The 17,302-nt window shown below is 38.7% G+C and overlaps 2 long non-coding RNA genes across 17 annotated transcripts in view; one reads left to right on the top strand and one right to left on the bottom strand.

Annotated features, from left to right (window-relative positions):
* The window catches only part of LOC106509797 (uncharacterized), a 114,191-nt gene that overhangs the window by 85,022 nt on the left and 11,867 nt on the right, over positions 1 to 17,302 (top strand). For 8 of the 16 annotated variants that reach the window (XR_014839703.1, XR_014839704.1, XR_014839699.1 and 5 more), the window contains 3 exons: positions 1,168 to 1,219; positions 6,995 to 7,049; positions 9,157 to 9,255. This is a non-coding gene — a long non-coding RNA (uncharacterized LOC106509797). Of the gene's footprint in view, positions 1 to 882; positions 1,220 to 6,994; positions 7,050 to 9,156; positions 9,256 to 17,302 lie in introns of those variants that run through there. The other 8 variants (XR_014839697.1, XR_014839707.1, XR_014839696.1 and 5 more) reach the window with 2 other exon arrangements.
* On the bottom strand, positions 4,027 to 9,569 carry LOC110259997 (uncharacterized). Its single transcript, XR_002342630.2, has 2 exons — positions 9,484 to 9,569; positions 4,027 to 6,850 (listed from the first exon to the last, which is right to left on the bottom strand). It is a non-coding gene; the product is annotated as an uncharacterized LOC110259997 (long non-coding RNA).

Here is a 17,302-nt window from a genome sequence, read left to right as displayed (position 1 = left end):
TATCAAGATTACGTTAAATTTTGGTTGCTGAGTTGGACCCTGTAGATAAGAAATGCTGGCTTCCAATACTTAAGCTTTAATTTCAAAAATTTCAAGCCATGCATATGCAAGAGAATTTCTATAATAAGTACCTGGAATTGGAAGAGCACTCCCCGTGAGACATTTACGTGGAAAAGAGATTGTTTATAAAAATTTTCGGTTAAAATGACTAGACAATTTGAACTGAAGTAAATTACAGATGATCAAAAATGGAAGTGTGTTATTGGGCAACTTTAAAGTGAATACTTTTAGTCAACAAAGACCGCTTTGAAACAGACACTTTCACGTGTGCATATGACAAGGCATAAACTTTTGGCGAGTATTACATATCCATTAAAATGGCCATAATGTATGGCATCTCTAATTTGGAAAGGAATTTCAGATTCTTAGCCAAAAAAGAATCTCACTTGAACTTTACTTTTCTGAGCCCGACAGATGTCAGAGAGATGTGCTCATTGAAACTCTAAAGGATGTTTGTTTCTTTTAATAGCATAGCAGAAAAATTAATGGCGTGGGGGAGGGTGAAATGACAACTTAACTTGATGCTGGAGAGCTGTTTACTTATCATTGTGTGCCCAGATTTCAGTGTCTTGTAAAAGAAAGGGGGAAATAAAGAAACCACAGCCTTCATCTGGCTTTTAGGGAACTTAGGACACATGGAAGAAAGCGCTTGGAAGGCTATTGAAATATTTACAAAACAAATCATTTACGTTTAACTTTTGTATATGTAAAACCCGGAGAGCTGCCTACAAAGACAGAGGCAACTTTAGTTATGAGATATTTTGGCATCAAAATGGTTAATAGTATTATAGCTTCAAAAGAGCCTATTGGCTCACCCTCAAGGATGCCCTGCAGTTGTTGTTAAAGTCATCACAAGAAGCTAGCCTGCTCAGCTAGCCTTTAGATTTGTCTGCTAACAGTAAAAATACTATAATAAATCGGTAACATATGTTGCCAGGCAAGGAAAAGTGATATAAATAAAGAGACTAGGAGACCCAAACCAAGTACAATGTGAAAAGAATTTAACTTTCAATCTCTGCGTTGGTTAATTACCATTTGAAAAGTCATTTGAAAGTGTTACTCTTATTTGCTTATATTCGTCCTCATTTTTTTTTTTTTTCTCTTCAGATTGCATTCTTACCCAAATACTCTTCGTGATGGCCTGCTTTGCGGCTTTGGGGTAAGTCCCAGTTTTCCACAACCTTAAGAAAAAAAATGCATAACATAAAAGATGCCAAAAAGACTTATGTGTCCTGATGTGCGGGTTTTGTGAAATATACATGGGTTGGTTGTTGGAGGGGGTGGTTGGTGCGGCTGATGAAATAAAGAGAAGGGGTTTGTTTCTGCAGGGATCAAGAGTGTGTGAAAGTGTGCATTGCAAAGGAGTCTCCCATCAGGAAAGCCACCTCTGGAATGGAAATGACAAAGCTTGGAACACACACAATCAATTATTTTCACTAGCATTTAAAATATAGAAAACAAAATCTGCTTTGGGAATTGACTGAATATTTTATTTAGCCTTTTTATTGAGACATCCTTTGAAAAATGGCATAATATAAATAGTTTTACAAAGCAACAATATAATCAATCTCTAAACTAGAATATAAATCAAGGATTTCATTAACTGCTGGTAGCCAGTTTAAATTGTAGGCTTGTCCATAATGTCTATCTATCTATGTACGTCCAAGTTATATTAAAAACCTTTAAATGGCTTTGTAATATCAGCTACATCAAGCTATTATAATAATTAATGGTACTGTTTTATAAATCAATACGTGTATTCTTGATAAATTCATATCCAGTTAATGGTGTAATTTAAATAAAAAATTAATGTAATAAAGGACTTACAGAAACGGGCAGGAAATCTTTAAAGGTTAAGAGACAAATTTGTCTAAATTCATTTTTAACCTGTTTTGAAAAAGTTTATATTTAAAAATTAGCTGAGATTTACCTTGTTTCTGGGAAACTAATCTTGCCATGTCTATTGATATCTAGTATCGAATTTGTAAGATATTTTCTTTTTTTAACAACTAAGTTTTAATTACATACTTATGATACTGTGGGAGGTTTTACTACTATTGTACTCTTTTGCAATAATTGAATATTCTTTAGAAAAACAGAATACAAAAAAACTAAAAAACCTCAAACCAGTGATCTATTTTCAATATATGAATGAAATTTAAATGCTTTATTTTTAAAAAAATATGTATCACGGAATGAACTATGTTTAAAATCTCCAAAGTTATACACCAATTTTATTCAAGGGGAAAAAAGACTGATTAGTTCAGTGAATTTGCATGTGTAAGAGCCCAGTTACTGCTTTCAATGAATGAACATCCTAGGAATTTTAGAAAGAAAAAAAAAAAAAAAAAAAAAAAGCACTGAAGAGCCTGCAATGTATCTTAACGCTGCACACGGGTAGAGAAAACATTCTACAAAGAGAAGACTGCATTTTGGTTCTAATTTTACAAACACACACCAAAGGCATATTAAGGAATAACAAGATTTAGAAAAAAACTACTGAATGTTGTATGTGATCAAATACACCCTTACATCTTTCCAAATAAAATTTCATTCCATTTATAGAGGAAGCATTTTACACAAAATATCTTTCAGAATTATGCAGACCAGCCTGCCCTGCCATTCTTGGTGACATGGTGCAGAAATGTTACTTTAATCCACTGAGCTTTTTCTGACATTTTTCTTAACATTGCTGAGCCTTATTTAGAGCAGCAAAGGAGATGTGTGCAGTTCCCTTTGACACTGATGGGTGTTTCAAAATGTTACGGGGCGGGGGCGGGGGGAGAGGGAGAGAGAGAGAGAGAAATTTGCTGCTACTCACTTCATCAATAAAGCTACAGGAGCAATTGCTATTTGTTCAAAGTTTCCATTTCAAATGAAGCTAAATTTTAAAGAAGCCTCATCCTCTTAGAAGAGCTGCTCTTGGAAGAGGAAGGGAGAGAATGCACATTTAGTGATTACATGTTCAAGTGCCTTCAAGTACTGGAACCATTTAAAATGTATTGTGTTTTGAGCCGAAACCTACAGCAAAACCACTCCTAAGAGGCTTAATTTAGGTTTTATAGGAAGAACATAAAAAAGACCAGGGTACAGCCACACGCTGAAAGATGGGGAACATTTTAAATATCTTCATTTAAAAACGTATGTTTATTTGCCCTCCTGGAATCACTAACGTGTGTCTCGACGGAGAAAGCGAGGACATGCTACATTCTTAAAAATTATCTGTTCAAGGGATCACATTCCGAGACAGGTTGGAGCGTTTTTATGACTACAGATAACCTCTTAATTAGTCGCTGCCTTCCACTTGTTAATCAGGGACATTCAACCCGGTTAACCAGCCAGTGGGTGCCTTTAGAAGAAGACTCCTTAGTAGCAGGAATGAAAACCTCCTTTTCTTCCCATCGTCACATGACTGCACGTATGGTTTGTGGCACTGCTACAAACTTACCTGCTTGAGATATAAAAAAACCAAAGGCAAGCTCTAGATGCCCACAACGGGGTTGTTGATTACTTCAAACTATGCAGCCCACGAGAAGCTTGAAGGGATAGACATAATTTTATTTTCCCCGTCTCCCCCCGCCCCTTTTGGCCTCCCCCACCTCACAGAATTCGTATCTGAAGCAATTTTAGGTGTCTTCGGCGGCCACCAACGTCTGGGGCACTCAGAGACCCTCTCAGAGAGCGAGGTGTAAGTGGAGTAAATAAAAATCATGTTTCACTGCTGCTTTATCAACCCTCCTAGGTAGTTTTCCTGCCAGCCAACCTGCGCTGTTAAGACCCATAAAATTATGCAATAGTGACTTCTTTGGAGGTTCTTTAATCAGATAATGGCCAGTGTTAGGAGGGAAGGGCTCAGGGCGGTGTTGTTGGCACTTAACACCCGGCTTGGTCATTCCTTGTCTGGTAGAGACCAATAAAGAGCTGATTACTATCCTGTAAGGAGCCAATATTTTACATTTATCTTAGTTATTTTTTTTTTTTCCTTTTCTTTGCAACTTCTTATAACGGCAAGTATTTGCCAAGAAGACCTATGAGCTGTAACCTCAGGGGCCCCTTAAAAATAAGAATTTGCCTAGCGTGAAATGATGCCTTTTGTGAAATGGTGAAAATGATTTTAGTTTTTACAAGAGCCGAGGTTTGATTACTTTAAAGTCCATTTCTTTCAGATGTGGAGCCGCCCGGACACCATCCCCCACTCCCCCGTCCCCTTCTCTCCTCTATGACAGGTTCACAGGCTGCAACCAAGGGGTTTTAAAATGCAAATAATTATATTTGAGCTCTGGCAATAACAGAGTCATTTTGCTTCCTCTGTTAGCCTGTGATAATTGATGCTTCATACCTGGAACTACGTTTCATTTCTCTCTTTACACATGAAGATATTCTATAAATAAAAGATAATTTATGGCGAGGAAACAGCCATTTGAAATAATAATCCTAAATTTGCCTGTGTAATCTTTTAAGGCTTTAAGAGTCAGAGATGCAGATTTCCACTTTTAAAGAAAACTTGATGGCAACTGGGAACTTTGGGCATTTTTCGGTTCTCCTATTGAATTCGAATGCCTGCAAGGGTCCAAAAAGGAAAAAAGAGGAATAAAAAGAAGGCAGGAGAGCAAAAGGTGCGAATTTTACATGTGCTTTCAACTAAGGCGTTCAAGCACATGTGTAGACTTCTTGTTACACTTTTATTGACTCTCTTTATATCAGACTATAATTTTTTAATAACCAATGTGAACAGCAAAACAGTGAGTCATAAAATGCCTACTCTTTGCCTGGGATCCTCATTTTAGCATGAATAGCGCTACACCCAGAAGAACTGGACCCTAATTTCACAACCTCATACAAAGCCAGGCAATTCTTGGGCCAAACAAACAAAGGGGGTGTAAGCGATTTCATTTATTTTGATAATCCTCCTTCTGCACGGGGGCATTTTGCTGTCTTTGTCAAAGTGAATGACAACAATTTGGCCAACTCTCTCTGAGCTGCACTCAACAGTGACAGGCAAATTATCAGAGGCCCTGCACTTCTTATTATCAGAGGAGAAGCCATCAGGGGGACGCATGGAGGATACCTCTCCCTTGTCACTATTTGTCAGTGGGACAAGGGCCACTGCTATGGGTAGCTGACAGGTAATTTCAACAATAACAATTACTCCTATTACTGGTGTCATAAACAATTCGCCCAAGGCATGACAATAGCAAAGCTTTATAATTCAATGCCATATAAATAAATGCCAGCAGGTAACAAGTAATTTAGGTCCAATCAAGCTTTCACCCGGCATTAATATTGTTATTGCAAGAAAATGGAAAATTGAAAAAATTCAGTATGTTAATGAATTAAGAGAGGTTCAAGGGCTAGACAAGAGGGGTTGAAAAGGGAAACCAAAATTATGATGGTATCATATTTGGTGCCATGCTGGAGGCCACGCGGCAGTATAATTAAGATTAAGAAGGAGATCAAAAGTACTGTTTGCCTGCGACTTCAGACTTGGGAAAAACATGACACAGCCTTTCAAAATCTGCCTCTCCCCACTTTCTGAAGAATGTAGGTAGAAATAGGAGAATGCGTATATAATGTAGCATCTCGCTGGCTTTTTTTTTTTTTTTTCCACCTGAAATATTTCATTGGAAACAGAGCCTGAGTACCAAAGGAACATTTCCATCTGTTTAAGAAAATCCCATCAGCACCTGCTTCCTTTACATTAAGTCTCATAATGCAACTATTTTAATAAGCCTGTTTTTTCTCTGCGCTGGAGGTAAAGCTGCTAACGCCTCTTTGCTCTCCAGCTGTCCATCTTTTGAAAGTAGACTCGGAAGATACCATCCAATCTTGCTGCGTAAAACTTCCCAATCAAACGAATTTTGCCATTTCACTATTTGTCCAGCAAGACACTGTGCCATCATGGTGACAGCAGTAAAAGAATTTGAAAATCTCTAATTAGGGGAGCTGCAGAGCAATTAACGCATGTCAAATTTCACTTCATCAAGTGCCACTCTAATTTTCCCTCTAAAAATTAATGGATTTTTTTTTTTTGTTCCTTTTGGTATGTGTGTGTGTCCCCTTAAGGCAATGTTGATTCAAATCTGCTCAAGATGCAGTGTTGCACAGCTAAGCATCTTCTTGATTACAATCCGCCACACTTCTAACTGCGCTCATTCTCACTGCCACGGATACTTTGTCAACAGTCAAATTACACCACGCTGATAACAATGCATAATGGTGTTCCTCCTCCGGGGCCCCTGGCAGGAGACGGGGTTCATAAAAATGTGATGTTTTCTTCTCAACTGTTTCTCAAGGAAGTTTGTATGACCAGGTCACTAGTCAGGCGTTAATTTTTTGGAAATGCATTCATTACTTTCAAGAAAAAGGAGTGAAAGGAGAGACTATCAGAATACCTCATTGAAAAAAAAAATCAGAGGAAGAATGAGGAATTGAAAATATCTGCGGTCAAAGTTTTGCTTGAACACTTTGTTCAGAGACATTTTCAAGAGCACTGTTCTTGGTGAAATACCAGTTTTTTTTTTTTTTTTTTTTCTTTACTTATGGGCTATAAACATTGGAAGCCTCTCTTGAACAGACAGTATTTAGATTATGAGAGAAGTTTGTTTAACTGCCATATTTGCCAGAATCCTCAAAACATCACAGGACACGGAAGATAAATGATTTTTTTTTTTTTAGGTCAAGACTGTAGATTCCAGATAAATGTTGATTCATTTTAACTATTTTTTAGCCTCGTTGCTTGTTGCAGGTCCCGTGTGCCTGAGTCCTCCGCCCACATGAGGAATATTTCTCGCTGAAAAAGGAAGGAAACAAGTGATTAGATGATTTCACGTTTAGTTTTTTCAGAGGTCATTCAGATTTTATATTTCGAAAACGTGATCAGATCCAGAACAAAAACAGGGAAATTAAACCAAATGCTACATGTGTCTCTTTGCAGATTCTTTAGGGAATGGAGATCAGTTTCATGGATGACATCCCAGTTTTCTCATCATGTAAGTATATTTTTGGTTATATGTTTTCTTTAACCATATTTATTCAGTAGAAAATTAAGTTCATGGAATATACACTTAAAAAAAAAACGCATAGGTTGAGTCCAGCTTTTCATTCACTGACAACTCACTTAAAAATCTAAAATTTGATATTGTGAGGTTTATATTTCCTAATATCAAAAATTTCATCTTTCTCATAAGCCCTCCTCCCCACCATGTTCCTAAGTGGTCTATTTCAAACAAAAGAAAATGAAATCCCTCTTTCAGCTAGCAAATGTTAGATTCTCTCAGAGCCAACTGGGGGCTCCCTGGAAGTTTTGCCATTACAGTCACACAAATTGAATTATTTTCATCCCTCCCAAATATCATTCGTCAAACTGAATACTAGGTTTAGAGTTTTGCGCGGCTTGTTTACAAATAAAGGTGTCTCAACGAAAATCCTAGCTCTGCGTACTTTTGAAAGACAAAACCTGGAAACCTCTCCTATTAAAACATTACCAAAGGATTGTAAAGGGAAATTTAAAGGGAGAAAACTTGATTATATAATGCAATCCAGCAGTAATCAATTTTACCTTCAATATCTTGCTTTTGTTTTCAAAATGCTAAATAAACAATACATAATGCATCCCTCATCAGCCAAACCATGGAGGCTCTGTGCTCAAATAACAGGAAACATATTCAATTTTCCTAACAGAAGACAGTTCATTAAGCTGTGCCACATCAAATAAAACTTTAATTTCTCCAGCATCAGAGTCGCAATGAAAGCAATTGAAGAAGATGAGCCATATGGTACTTCTATCAGCAAACACATATTGCTCATTCCCCCAAAGTTTTCTAATTCTGCTCCCCAGACCTGTGTAATATAGATAATGTGCTCCGAGAGCAGCAACCATGAGCTATCTAGTGTACATTTCTAATACTGTATTTAATGGGAAATAATGAATCATAAAAGCCTAGAGAAGACGGCTTTTGCTAACCTAAATCTCAGCTGTAATTTCATTGTTCTGTGCCTAAGATGCTGTTTGCCCTTTCCAAACAACAGCAGTTGAACATAATTATGCTGCTTCAAACCTGGGCTTGCAAAAGCATCCCTAATAGAACCAAGTTTCTATTAACTCCTGAAATTCTGAATTTCATGATGCACGGGTGCAGACCTGGAGCTAACCGAGCACGTGTCATTTTTAAACCCCCAAGAAGCCTTTTCTCCTTCTGCTCTTTGGTCAGACAGCTCAATGCATTTATATTCCCTCCTCTGCCCCTCTTCTCTCGCCCGCCCCCTCCCCAACCCATGCAACAGGAGTGGCATGATTAAAAATGAGGAGATTTTCTTGTTATTAGCAAATTTGACATTTGCCTGATGAAATGCACATAAAATGTGAAAGCTGCACAGTACTCAGAAGAAATGTCTCCGCTCCGATCCAAGCTACCAAGATGAAATAATTTAGGCAAAGGAAACGTAAAGAACCTCGTACATCTCTGCCTCAGAATGCTAGGACTGGATTATAAATGAAAGAACCAAATATTGCTGAGCTTTTAGAGCGATGGTATTTTGACACATGTGAAGTGTCTAGTGTTTCATCTCTCACCTTAACTGCTTGGATTATAACCTAAACATCATACATACGCTCAAATGCAGCAGTTTCCCTGTCCTGGGTCCAGCCTGTCTTCTGGTAAGCGTTTGGGGCTGGGGGCTTAATTCCCTTAGAGAAAAACATATTTTCTCTCCCCTCTCACCCAGAGGTTAATGATGTTAGCTTTTCCATTTTTAAAGCTCATCAAATAAATATTTTCCCAACACAATGCTAATTCAAAGGCCATCAAATAACACTGCGGATACATATTGAAAACATATTTGAATGGTTTTGTTTGTTTTGGCATCATACACACCAAGAACGATTAAATTAAAAAGAGACTTTTAAAAGTTAGAGATTGCCTTTTTAAAGCTTATTAAAATCAGCATGTTACATGCCTGTCTCTGAATTAGCTCTGCACACTTGATTGCCATCATTAAAACTAGTTGTTTGGGTGCTGCTCTGTGATGGTTCAAACCCTTCCCCAAAGCTGCTTCTTACTAGTTATTAATCTGAAGTCTCGTTTCATTGAAATTTAGCAGAAAAGAAAAAAATCCTCTGGCCAGTGGAAGAAACAGTCACCAAAACGTGAAACAGCCTGGTGAGACAGCAATATTCAACTACGAAAAGACCAACAGGTAAAAGAACTATAGTCACATCTAAAACATACTCGGGGGGGAAAAAAAACATCACAACAACAACACAGAAGCAGTCCATTGATTATATTTCATGAATGCCTTAAAACAAATGTTTAAACAGTTTTCTGAAACAGTGCAGAAAACCCCTGCATGCTCCACTGGGTTGCAGTGACAATGGCCTATTGCAATGTAAAACACGCTGGAGAATAAAAAGGTGCTTTTTGTTACCATTTTATCAAAGCTGTTCATCTTCGAGCTGCAGGCAGCATTTTGCTAGAATTGCAGATATTTCTCTGTCCAGGCTCCTTTGTTTGTGCATCTCATTTGCATATATTTATCTCCAGCTGAGGATGCTTTCTGCTCATTAAGGCCCCCCTTCCCATTATTTCATAAGCCAGCTGCTAAGAGGGATTTCACCTGTGGTGCCTGAGAAAAGAGGGGTGAAAAACTAAATTCTTCATAAAAAGGAAATCTTCTGAGTCTCTTCCCCTATAAATGGGCACCATTTGTGTTAAACAGCCTCTTGTCATGATAGATGCCTCCAGAGGTCAGGGGTTAAAGTTGATTTGAAGGTCAGCAGTAAAACAACAGACAAACCAGACGCCAAACTGGTTCCTTAGCTGTCGGTGGGAGCTGTGGTACAAACAGGTCTTGAACCTTTTTCAACCTCTAATAAAACAGGGGATGAATCTGAAGTGGATCAACCAGGCCCCTGAGGCAGCAGCACAGAAAAACACAAATAATATCAATATCAGGCAGCCACAGGAAACAATGGGGCATTTCTCCATGCTACATGCATGCTGCTATTGTTTCAAGGGCTGGGGAATTAATTCCACTTATTTATTTAAGGCGTGTCAACTCACTGCCTAAACCTGTTTCAGTGTCAAGATGAATAAAACTTTTATGGCTCATAAAATAGGGCCATTCATCTCAATGCTCTTTGTGGTGCGTGTTTTTTTTTTTTTTTTTTTTTTTCTGGCATACGGAGCTAGGCCTTTGCTCCTAAATGGTTACATCTGAACTGTTGCTGCAATCTACACCATATTAGAGGAAAATATTATTTCACCAGCAAGTGGATCTCAACAGCAATGACACAGGAAAGCATTTTTGCTGCGATATAATAGTCCCCAAATTCCTCCTAACTGCTCCTCGTGCACTTGCATCTGTTTTGAGCATGCATTATTGACAAAGCAGACGTTGTGTTATTTTAGAGGAAAGAAAAGTTCAAAAATGACAGCAACAAAAAGTTAGTTTTCTAGAATATCGTGTATCTCATTTGACTTTAGAAATGCAACCTGGTTAGGGTGGCTGTTGTCCATCCATCACTTTTTGCTCAAGTTTTCACTGCTCTCTAGTCAGTTTGCACCAATGAAATAATTCAAATGTCTTCTTTAGCTCCACTGCTTTGAATTTTATGTTTAATTCTGAACAGAAAATGCCAAGCATAAGTGGAAAATGCATTTCAGTGCATTTTTATATTACACGTTTTTTGAAAAGTTTCCTTGTAGAGTCAATTTTACTGTTGGTTTCCGACTAATGACTTTGTTTATAATACTAATAAACACGTTAACATTTAAGAAGTACCACACACCGTGCTTAGCACACGCGTTTTCTCTTGCAATTATTAGCGAGAATTCAATCCAAGTCACATTAACCCACTGAGAATGGGCAGTGAGAACAATACTCTTCCTAAACTCAGAACATACCTTAGAAAGCAAAAAATTCCCTGCAAACAGTCTCATCCTTCTAGCAGATGCTTTAACAGGGAACATCATGGGAACTTGATGGCTTGATATTAAAAGGGGCAAAAAGGAACAATTCCATGGTATTTCACAAATTCTCTAATCATGGGTTCAATCACTTACATCACAACCCTTTGCTCTGTTGCAATATGACTTGATTTGTGGATGATTCACTTACTGTGTTGTCCCAGTTGCTTTGACTTTGAGGTCTCCAGTGGATATTGTAGCCTTTACTCATGATGCTGGATTATTGCTAATTTAGTCTGTTAGTAGGTCAGTTTTTCCACATGACTCAAGTTTTCTTTCCAGCAAGTAGATTATTGGAGAATAGGCCCCACAGAAGTTGTGCTTTTTCATTTTGCCCATGTGTAAAGACGTGGCCCTGGGGAAGAGCGGTTCAGTTTTGGGGTGCCGAGCCCAGCTTGAGATTCAGCCACTCTTCATTTCCCAACTGAACTGGTGCATATACCCGTGCTCTGCCCAGGGGTGGTCCCTATACCAACCAGCCCTGTTTGAAAATAGAATTGCTTTCAAGTGGCCACCGGGCCCAGAGAAAAATATTTCAACTCAAAATTGATTAGGTTTTGGTAATCTATGGCAATGTGTTCTCATTTAAGCATGGAGCGGGAGATTTTACTTCTATAACCCATCACACTTTAAAACATGTAGGAAGTCTTGCTTCACACAAGGAGTTCCATTTGTGGCTGGAGAAATTTTCCAACTTATTAAATGTTGTTTATATCCTCGTCTTTATGGACCCTCTGCCTTTCCAAAGCATTTTATAGCTCCCTCTGTATCTGACTTATCTATGTTTCTTCTGGATCTTCCACATTAAATTTAACCCCACTCCCATCCCCCTGCCAGGACCTGCCACGCCACATAACCAGACTAGAGCAAACATCCACAGTATACTCCCTGCAAGCCTGCGCCCAGGTCACTCCTTTTTCTTTGGCTCTAATCTAATCACTGATTCTTAAGCTTGGCCAAATAGTTAAAAATGTTAAGTGCTAGCAAGGCCTTCTCCCTCCCCCTCATATCTGTCTCTGTTTATGGAATGGGCCTGGTTTCCTCCTCTTTGCCTTCAGCCTGGGGTCTTCAGGTCAGAACACTGTAAATACACACAGCTCTGGCTCGACCCATAAATCTGAGCAAAGGGCAGGCTTATATATTCAGATAAGCGTGGATGGGGGCGGGGGTGTGGAAGGAGTGAGAACCAGCAGAATCTGATGCTGTGCAGCCATGTTCTGAGAAGAGAACTGAAAAGGCCAAGAATCGTTAGTGGGGAAGGAAAAAAAGATTTTTGCCTCAAAATATTTCTCCTTATTTCTAAAGGATGAGATTGGCATTGCTTTCTCTTTGTGCGTTTATTTTTTCTTTTACTTTTTCCACATTGCTTATACTTAGATCCTTACTGACCGTATTATCTTAGAGGCCATCAGATTAAACAATACATTTCATGTATTTCCAATGTCCTTTTTTTCTTCTTCGGAATATTGATTTATGTTTTGAACTTTGTGTATGTGGAGAGTGTGTTTGTGTGTGTGCATTAGAGACCTTGTGCCAGAAATTCTATTCTACTGTAATTTTTCAAACCTAAGATTTTTGCCTAAATAACTATGTTGTTGGTCACTACATTGAATCCCAAAATAAAGTGTGTCTGAAGGAGGTGGGAATGACAAATAAATAAATGCTTACACAGCTTTCAGTCTTTGAAGCTTCTACTTTATATTCGCAAGTTCAAGGATTTTCTGTTGGCATTTATCTCAAAATTTTCTGTGAGTCCTGAAAGAATATCCTTCCCTGGAGGTGTGCCCCTTGTGGACACAGGTATTGTCGCAATGGAAAATCTAGCAAGGTGACCATAGCTGAGAGCCTGCTTTCCACATTTGCTCTGCTCTGATTCTGCTTTAGAGGCAGTGAGCCACACCATGAATTTGCCTCAGTCACATAAGACTCTAGGAAATCTAGCACGTGCTTTGTTTTCAATCAATATTTTATATGTTATCACATACCTATATAGAATTTCTCTCACTTCTCTAGGTGATTCTTTTGGCAAATTGGGAACTGATTTTTTTTTTTTTAAGGCTAATTCATGTTCCTCAAAAGGAGCTTCTTTTCTTGGTTTGAACTATTAGTGACAATTCCATATAAGTAAGAGAATTTTATGGAAAAAACTGCCAAGAGAGTAATTGAGCTGGCTGCCCAGACTGTTTCCTAGCTTCATCTTCGACAAATCCTTACAAGGTGTCAATAATAATAATGATGACTGTTTATTGAGCCCTTACTTTTTGGGAAGGAAGGGACTAGGTGCTTTGGATGCCCATTGATTTTAGTCCTTATAACAGCATGGCGAATGGAGTATTAGTCTCCATGGATGAAAACTCTGGGTGGAAAAGTGAAGACACTTCTCCCAGACCATACATGTAAGCTTAGAACTTGAATGCGAGTCTGGCTCTAGAGCTCTCTCCTTTGCGCTCCCTCTTAGGACCTCGGGTTCTGCGTCTTCAGGATGTGGGTCTTGGGTGGAATGATGTCTGTTTAGCAGGAGAGTCCATGTCTGGGTTGGTTTTCTCCCACCCACACCTCTCCTGAAGCCTAGTCCGGGCACTTTTCAACGGCTCTCTGGTGATAGTCCCTGATTCTCACAGGCCTCATTGATTTCTGTGAATTCATCGATTCCTCACCTGACCTGCTTCTTCTCCATGGCCCGTGAGGGGTTTCCTGGGAACACAGTCTGCCTCGGCTCTGTAGTTCAAGCTCAAGGTTCTAGCTGTCTTTGCTTTCTCCCTTCTCACTTGCCAAGATCACCAGCCAGCCTGGCAGAGCAGTGACATGTGCAGGGGACATTACTGTCCTACTATCTAGGTTTGAATCTGGCTCCTCTAATTACCAGCTGTGCAGCATTGGGCAAGGTGCTTTATTCCTCTGTACCTTGATTTTTTTCATCTTGTTTCGTAAGATAAGTAGTTCAGACCCCTGGTATTGCTGCACTGAACTGCTTAAATAGCCTTTAGGCTGGTTTCTCCCCCTTCTGTCATACAGCCTCCTTGCTTCACCAGAGTTATTGTTATCAAATAATAACCTTGATACTCTCCTGCTTAAAAATCTTTAAGTCTCCCTGTTATCCTCAAGCCTAACTATGGAGTTAGGCAAAGGCCTTCATAATCTCCTGCCAACTGGCCTTTCCAGGGCTACTTTCCACCATGTCCCCCTAAACGATTTGCACTCTGGTAGCAAAAAATTATGCTCAGGGATGGATATCTTGTATGTCTAGTGATGGGTATCTTGCATGGCTCAGTTCAGAAGTTACCTATATTTTATGCAGCATAAATTGAGTCAGTCACTTGTAGAGTGTTATTCCTCTGTTTTAGGACCTAACATGTTGGATAGTAATCATATGCACTGTAATTATGGGTACTGGAACCACTAGGCTGTGGATTCCTGTGGGCAGAGATGGTGTGTTTTTGAACTTGATATCTTTTGTTCTAGAGCCTCCCATATATTGGGAGCCCCCTAAATATCATTCCTCACTCTTAAATAATGACTTGAAGTGAATCAAATGCTTGTAATGCTATTAACTAGCTGAATTAAGTATTGTTAGCTTCAGGTGAGAAACACAGGGAACTTGTAACAAAATTAAGTTCAAAACTCAAGTGTGATTAGGAGTTCGGGATTAACAGGTACACACTACTGTATATAGAAGAGATAAACAACAAGGACTTACTACAGCACAAGGAACTATATTCAATATCTCATAATAACCTATAATGGAAAAGAATCTGAAAATCTGAACATATATATATATTCACCTTGCTGTACACTTGAAACTAACACAACATTGTAAATCAACTATATTTCAATTAAACAAAAACTTCAAGTGCAATTGCATTGTTTTTACTGCCTCTGAGATGAAACCGTCATGTTTTTCCTATACACATGTTCCTTGTTACATTTTTCTGACACCCTAAGAAAATCTGATATTGGAGATTCTTCAGCATATCAGTAAGGTCTCTATAGGATACATTTCATTAGAAAAGGAGCCAATTTTTTCCCTTATCTGCTCTTACTCTACCATAATATTTCATGGGAGGCAGTATTTTAAGTGATAACTCTCATGGGCTCGGATTCAGAATGCCTGGGTTTAAATCCACTTATGAGCTGTGAACCTGTTGAGAGTAATTTTCTTTTGTTCTCTTATTTACAAAATAGGCATCATAGTAAAAACTACCACAGAGGGTACTGTAAGCATCCAATGAGTTAGTGCATCTCAATATCTAGCTAAATGCCTGCTTCATAGTAAAAGCTCAATGAATATGCCCTGTAATCAGTATGATGTTCATAAGAGAGGCACCTGGAATCCTGGTAGAAAGGCAAGGGCTATTTCATCATCAGAGCAGAGTGCAGAGACATGGGAGAACTTGGAGAGATGATGAACTGGCCCATGCACCTGTGCAGGGATGAGTTATCTGTTCAGACATCATTCCAACACTTAAGCAATTCAGCAAGATTTTGTGGTTTCAATATAAAATCCAAATGACCGCCTTCATTTGGTATTCACACCTTTGAGTCATTCTCTCCCACACTGCACCAAGGTTAGTCTGTGCGACCAATGGAATATGGTAAAAATGATGGTCCAAGTTACCAAAGACTCTAGCTTCTGTTTGTGGCCTCCTCTCTCTGTCTCTTTCGCATCTCTCACTCTAGGGGAAGCAGCTGCCATATTGTTGCAGCTCTATGGAGAGGCCCATAAGGTAAGGAACAGAGACCTCCCGCCACCAGCCAGTTAGGAACTGTGGTCTACCCACAACCCTGTGAATAAGCTTACAAGTGGATTTTACAGCCTGTAAGGTCTTGAGATGACTGTAAATTGACTATGGGTTGAGAGCTTGACTAGAATTTCATGGGAGACTGAATCAGAATTGCCCAGCTAAGGTGTCCCTAGGTATCTGACACACAGAATGTCTATGAGATTGTAAGTATCTGTTGTCTTAGGCTAAGTTTTGGGATAATTTGTTATCCAGCAAAATAACTAATATATATTGTTTTAAAAGGCAAAAACTTCCAAGTTCCATTAAAGACTTTGTGAAATAAAGAAGGGTATTAAAACAAATAAATATGAAAATTGATAAAGAGAGTTGATACACCAGCAAATGTAGATGTTTTTAAGTTGAGTGGGATATAAAAAAGCACCATGAAGGTGGGAAGGCAAGGATAAGTTGTGATTCATAATCTGCAGAAACATGTTACGTGTATTCACATTTTAATTTGATCTTTATTATTAATTATTAGAGTGCTTTAGATGTATGTATAATGTAAAACATTAGGAAAGTAATAGTAGCCATCTAAACACATAAATAAGAGAATCGTTAAATAAGTAGTATATCCATTCAACAGACTACAATAAAGTCATGAAAAGAAATATACATATATATACAGTAATGGCATGCTCCCAACATAATGTTAAGTGCAAAGAGCAGGATATACCAAGCAGTGTAAAACGAACTCTACAGGGACTTAAAGGTGAAAGTAGGCATCTCTCAGTTGGCACTGGTGAAAGTAGGCACATCTCTGCCTATATGTGAGGTTTTGTTTTCTTCAATAAACATTTTTTTGGACTATGCTAAGTTCTTTGAACAAACTTGTGTTATTGCTTTTATTATTAGGAAAACGTATTTAGCACCTGAAGAAATTATTCTTTTTTTTTTTTTTTTTTTTTTTTTTTTGGTCTTTTCTAAGGCCACACCTGTGGCATATGGAGGTTCCCAGGCTAGGGGTCCAATCGGAGCTGTAGCCGCTGGCTTATGCCAGAGCCACAGCAACACAGGGTCCGAGCCGCGTCTGCAACCTACACCACAGCTCACAACAACGCCAGATCCTTAACCCACTGAGCAAGGCCATGGATCAAACCCGTAACCTCATGGCTCCTAGTCAGATTCATTAACCACTGCGCTACGATGGGAACTCCTATTCTTTATTTACCTTTAGCACTACAGAAAAGTATGAACCCAAACCTGGGTTCAAATTGGAAAAAAAATCCCAGTAGGTACCAACAGCAAGCAGAGCCTTTGTAAAGGTGCTGGATGCTGCTTCAGGTTGACCAGCTTCCTCCTAAATCATCTTGGTCTTTGGACATAACTAAGGCCTTCTTTCTTGTTATAATTGATGATCTCGATTTCTCTTATATAAATAAATGTAATCTCTATGTGTTTTGTTGACACCAGAACTTCTGGAGAGAGAATCTGAGGATCCATTCATGGACTAGCCTAAACTTTCATGTAACTCTAGTTTATATTCTTTGGCTTCTG

This window comes from Sus scrofa, chromosome 3, assembly GCF_054392235.1.
Source record: "Sus scrofa isolate SSC_HxYL_T2T_F1_AM1 chromosome 3, Sscrofa_HxYL_maternal_Yorkshire_Landrace_v2.0, whole genome shotgun sequence".
NCBI lineage: Eukaryota > Metazoa > Chordata > Mammalia > Artiodactyla > Suidae > Sus > Sus scrofa.
The sequence above is the reverse complement of the archived record's forward strand: the minus strand, read 5'-3'. Positions and strand labels throughout refer to the sequence as shown.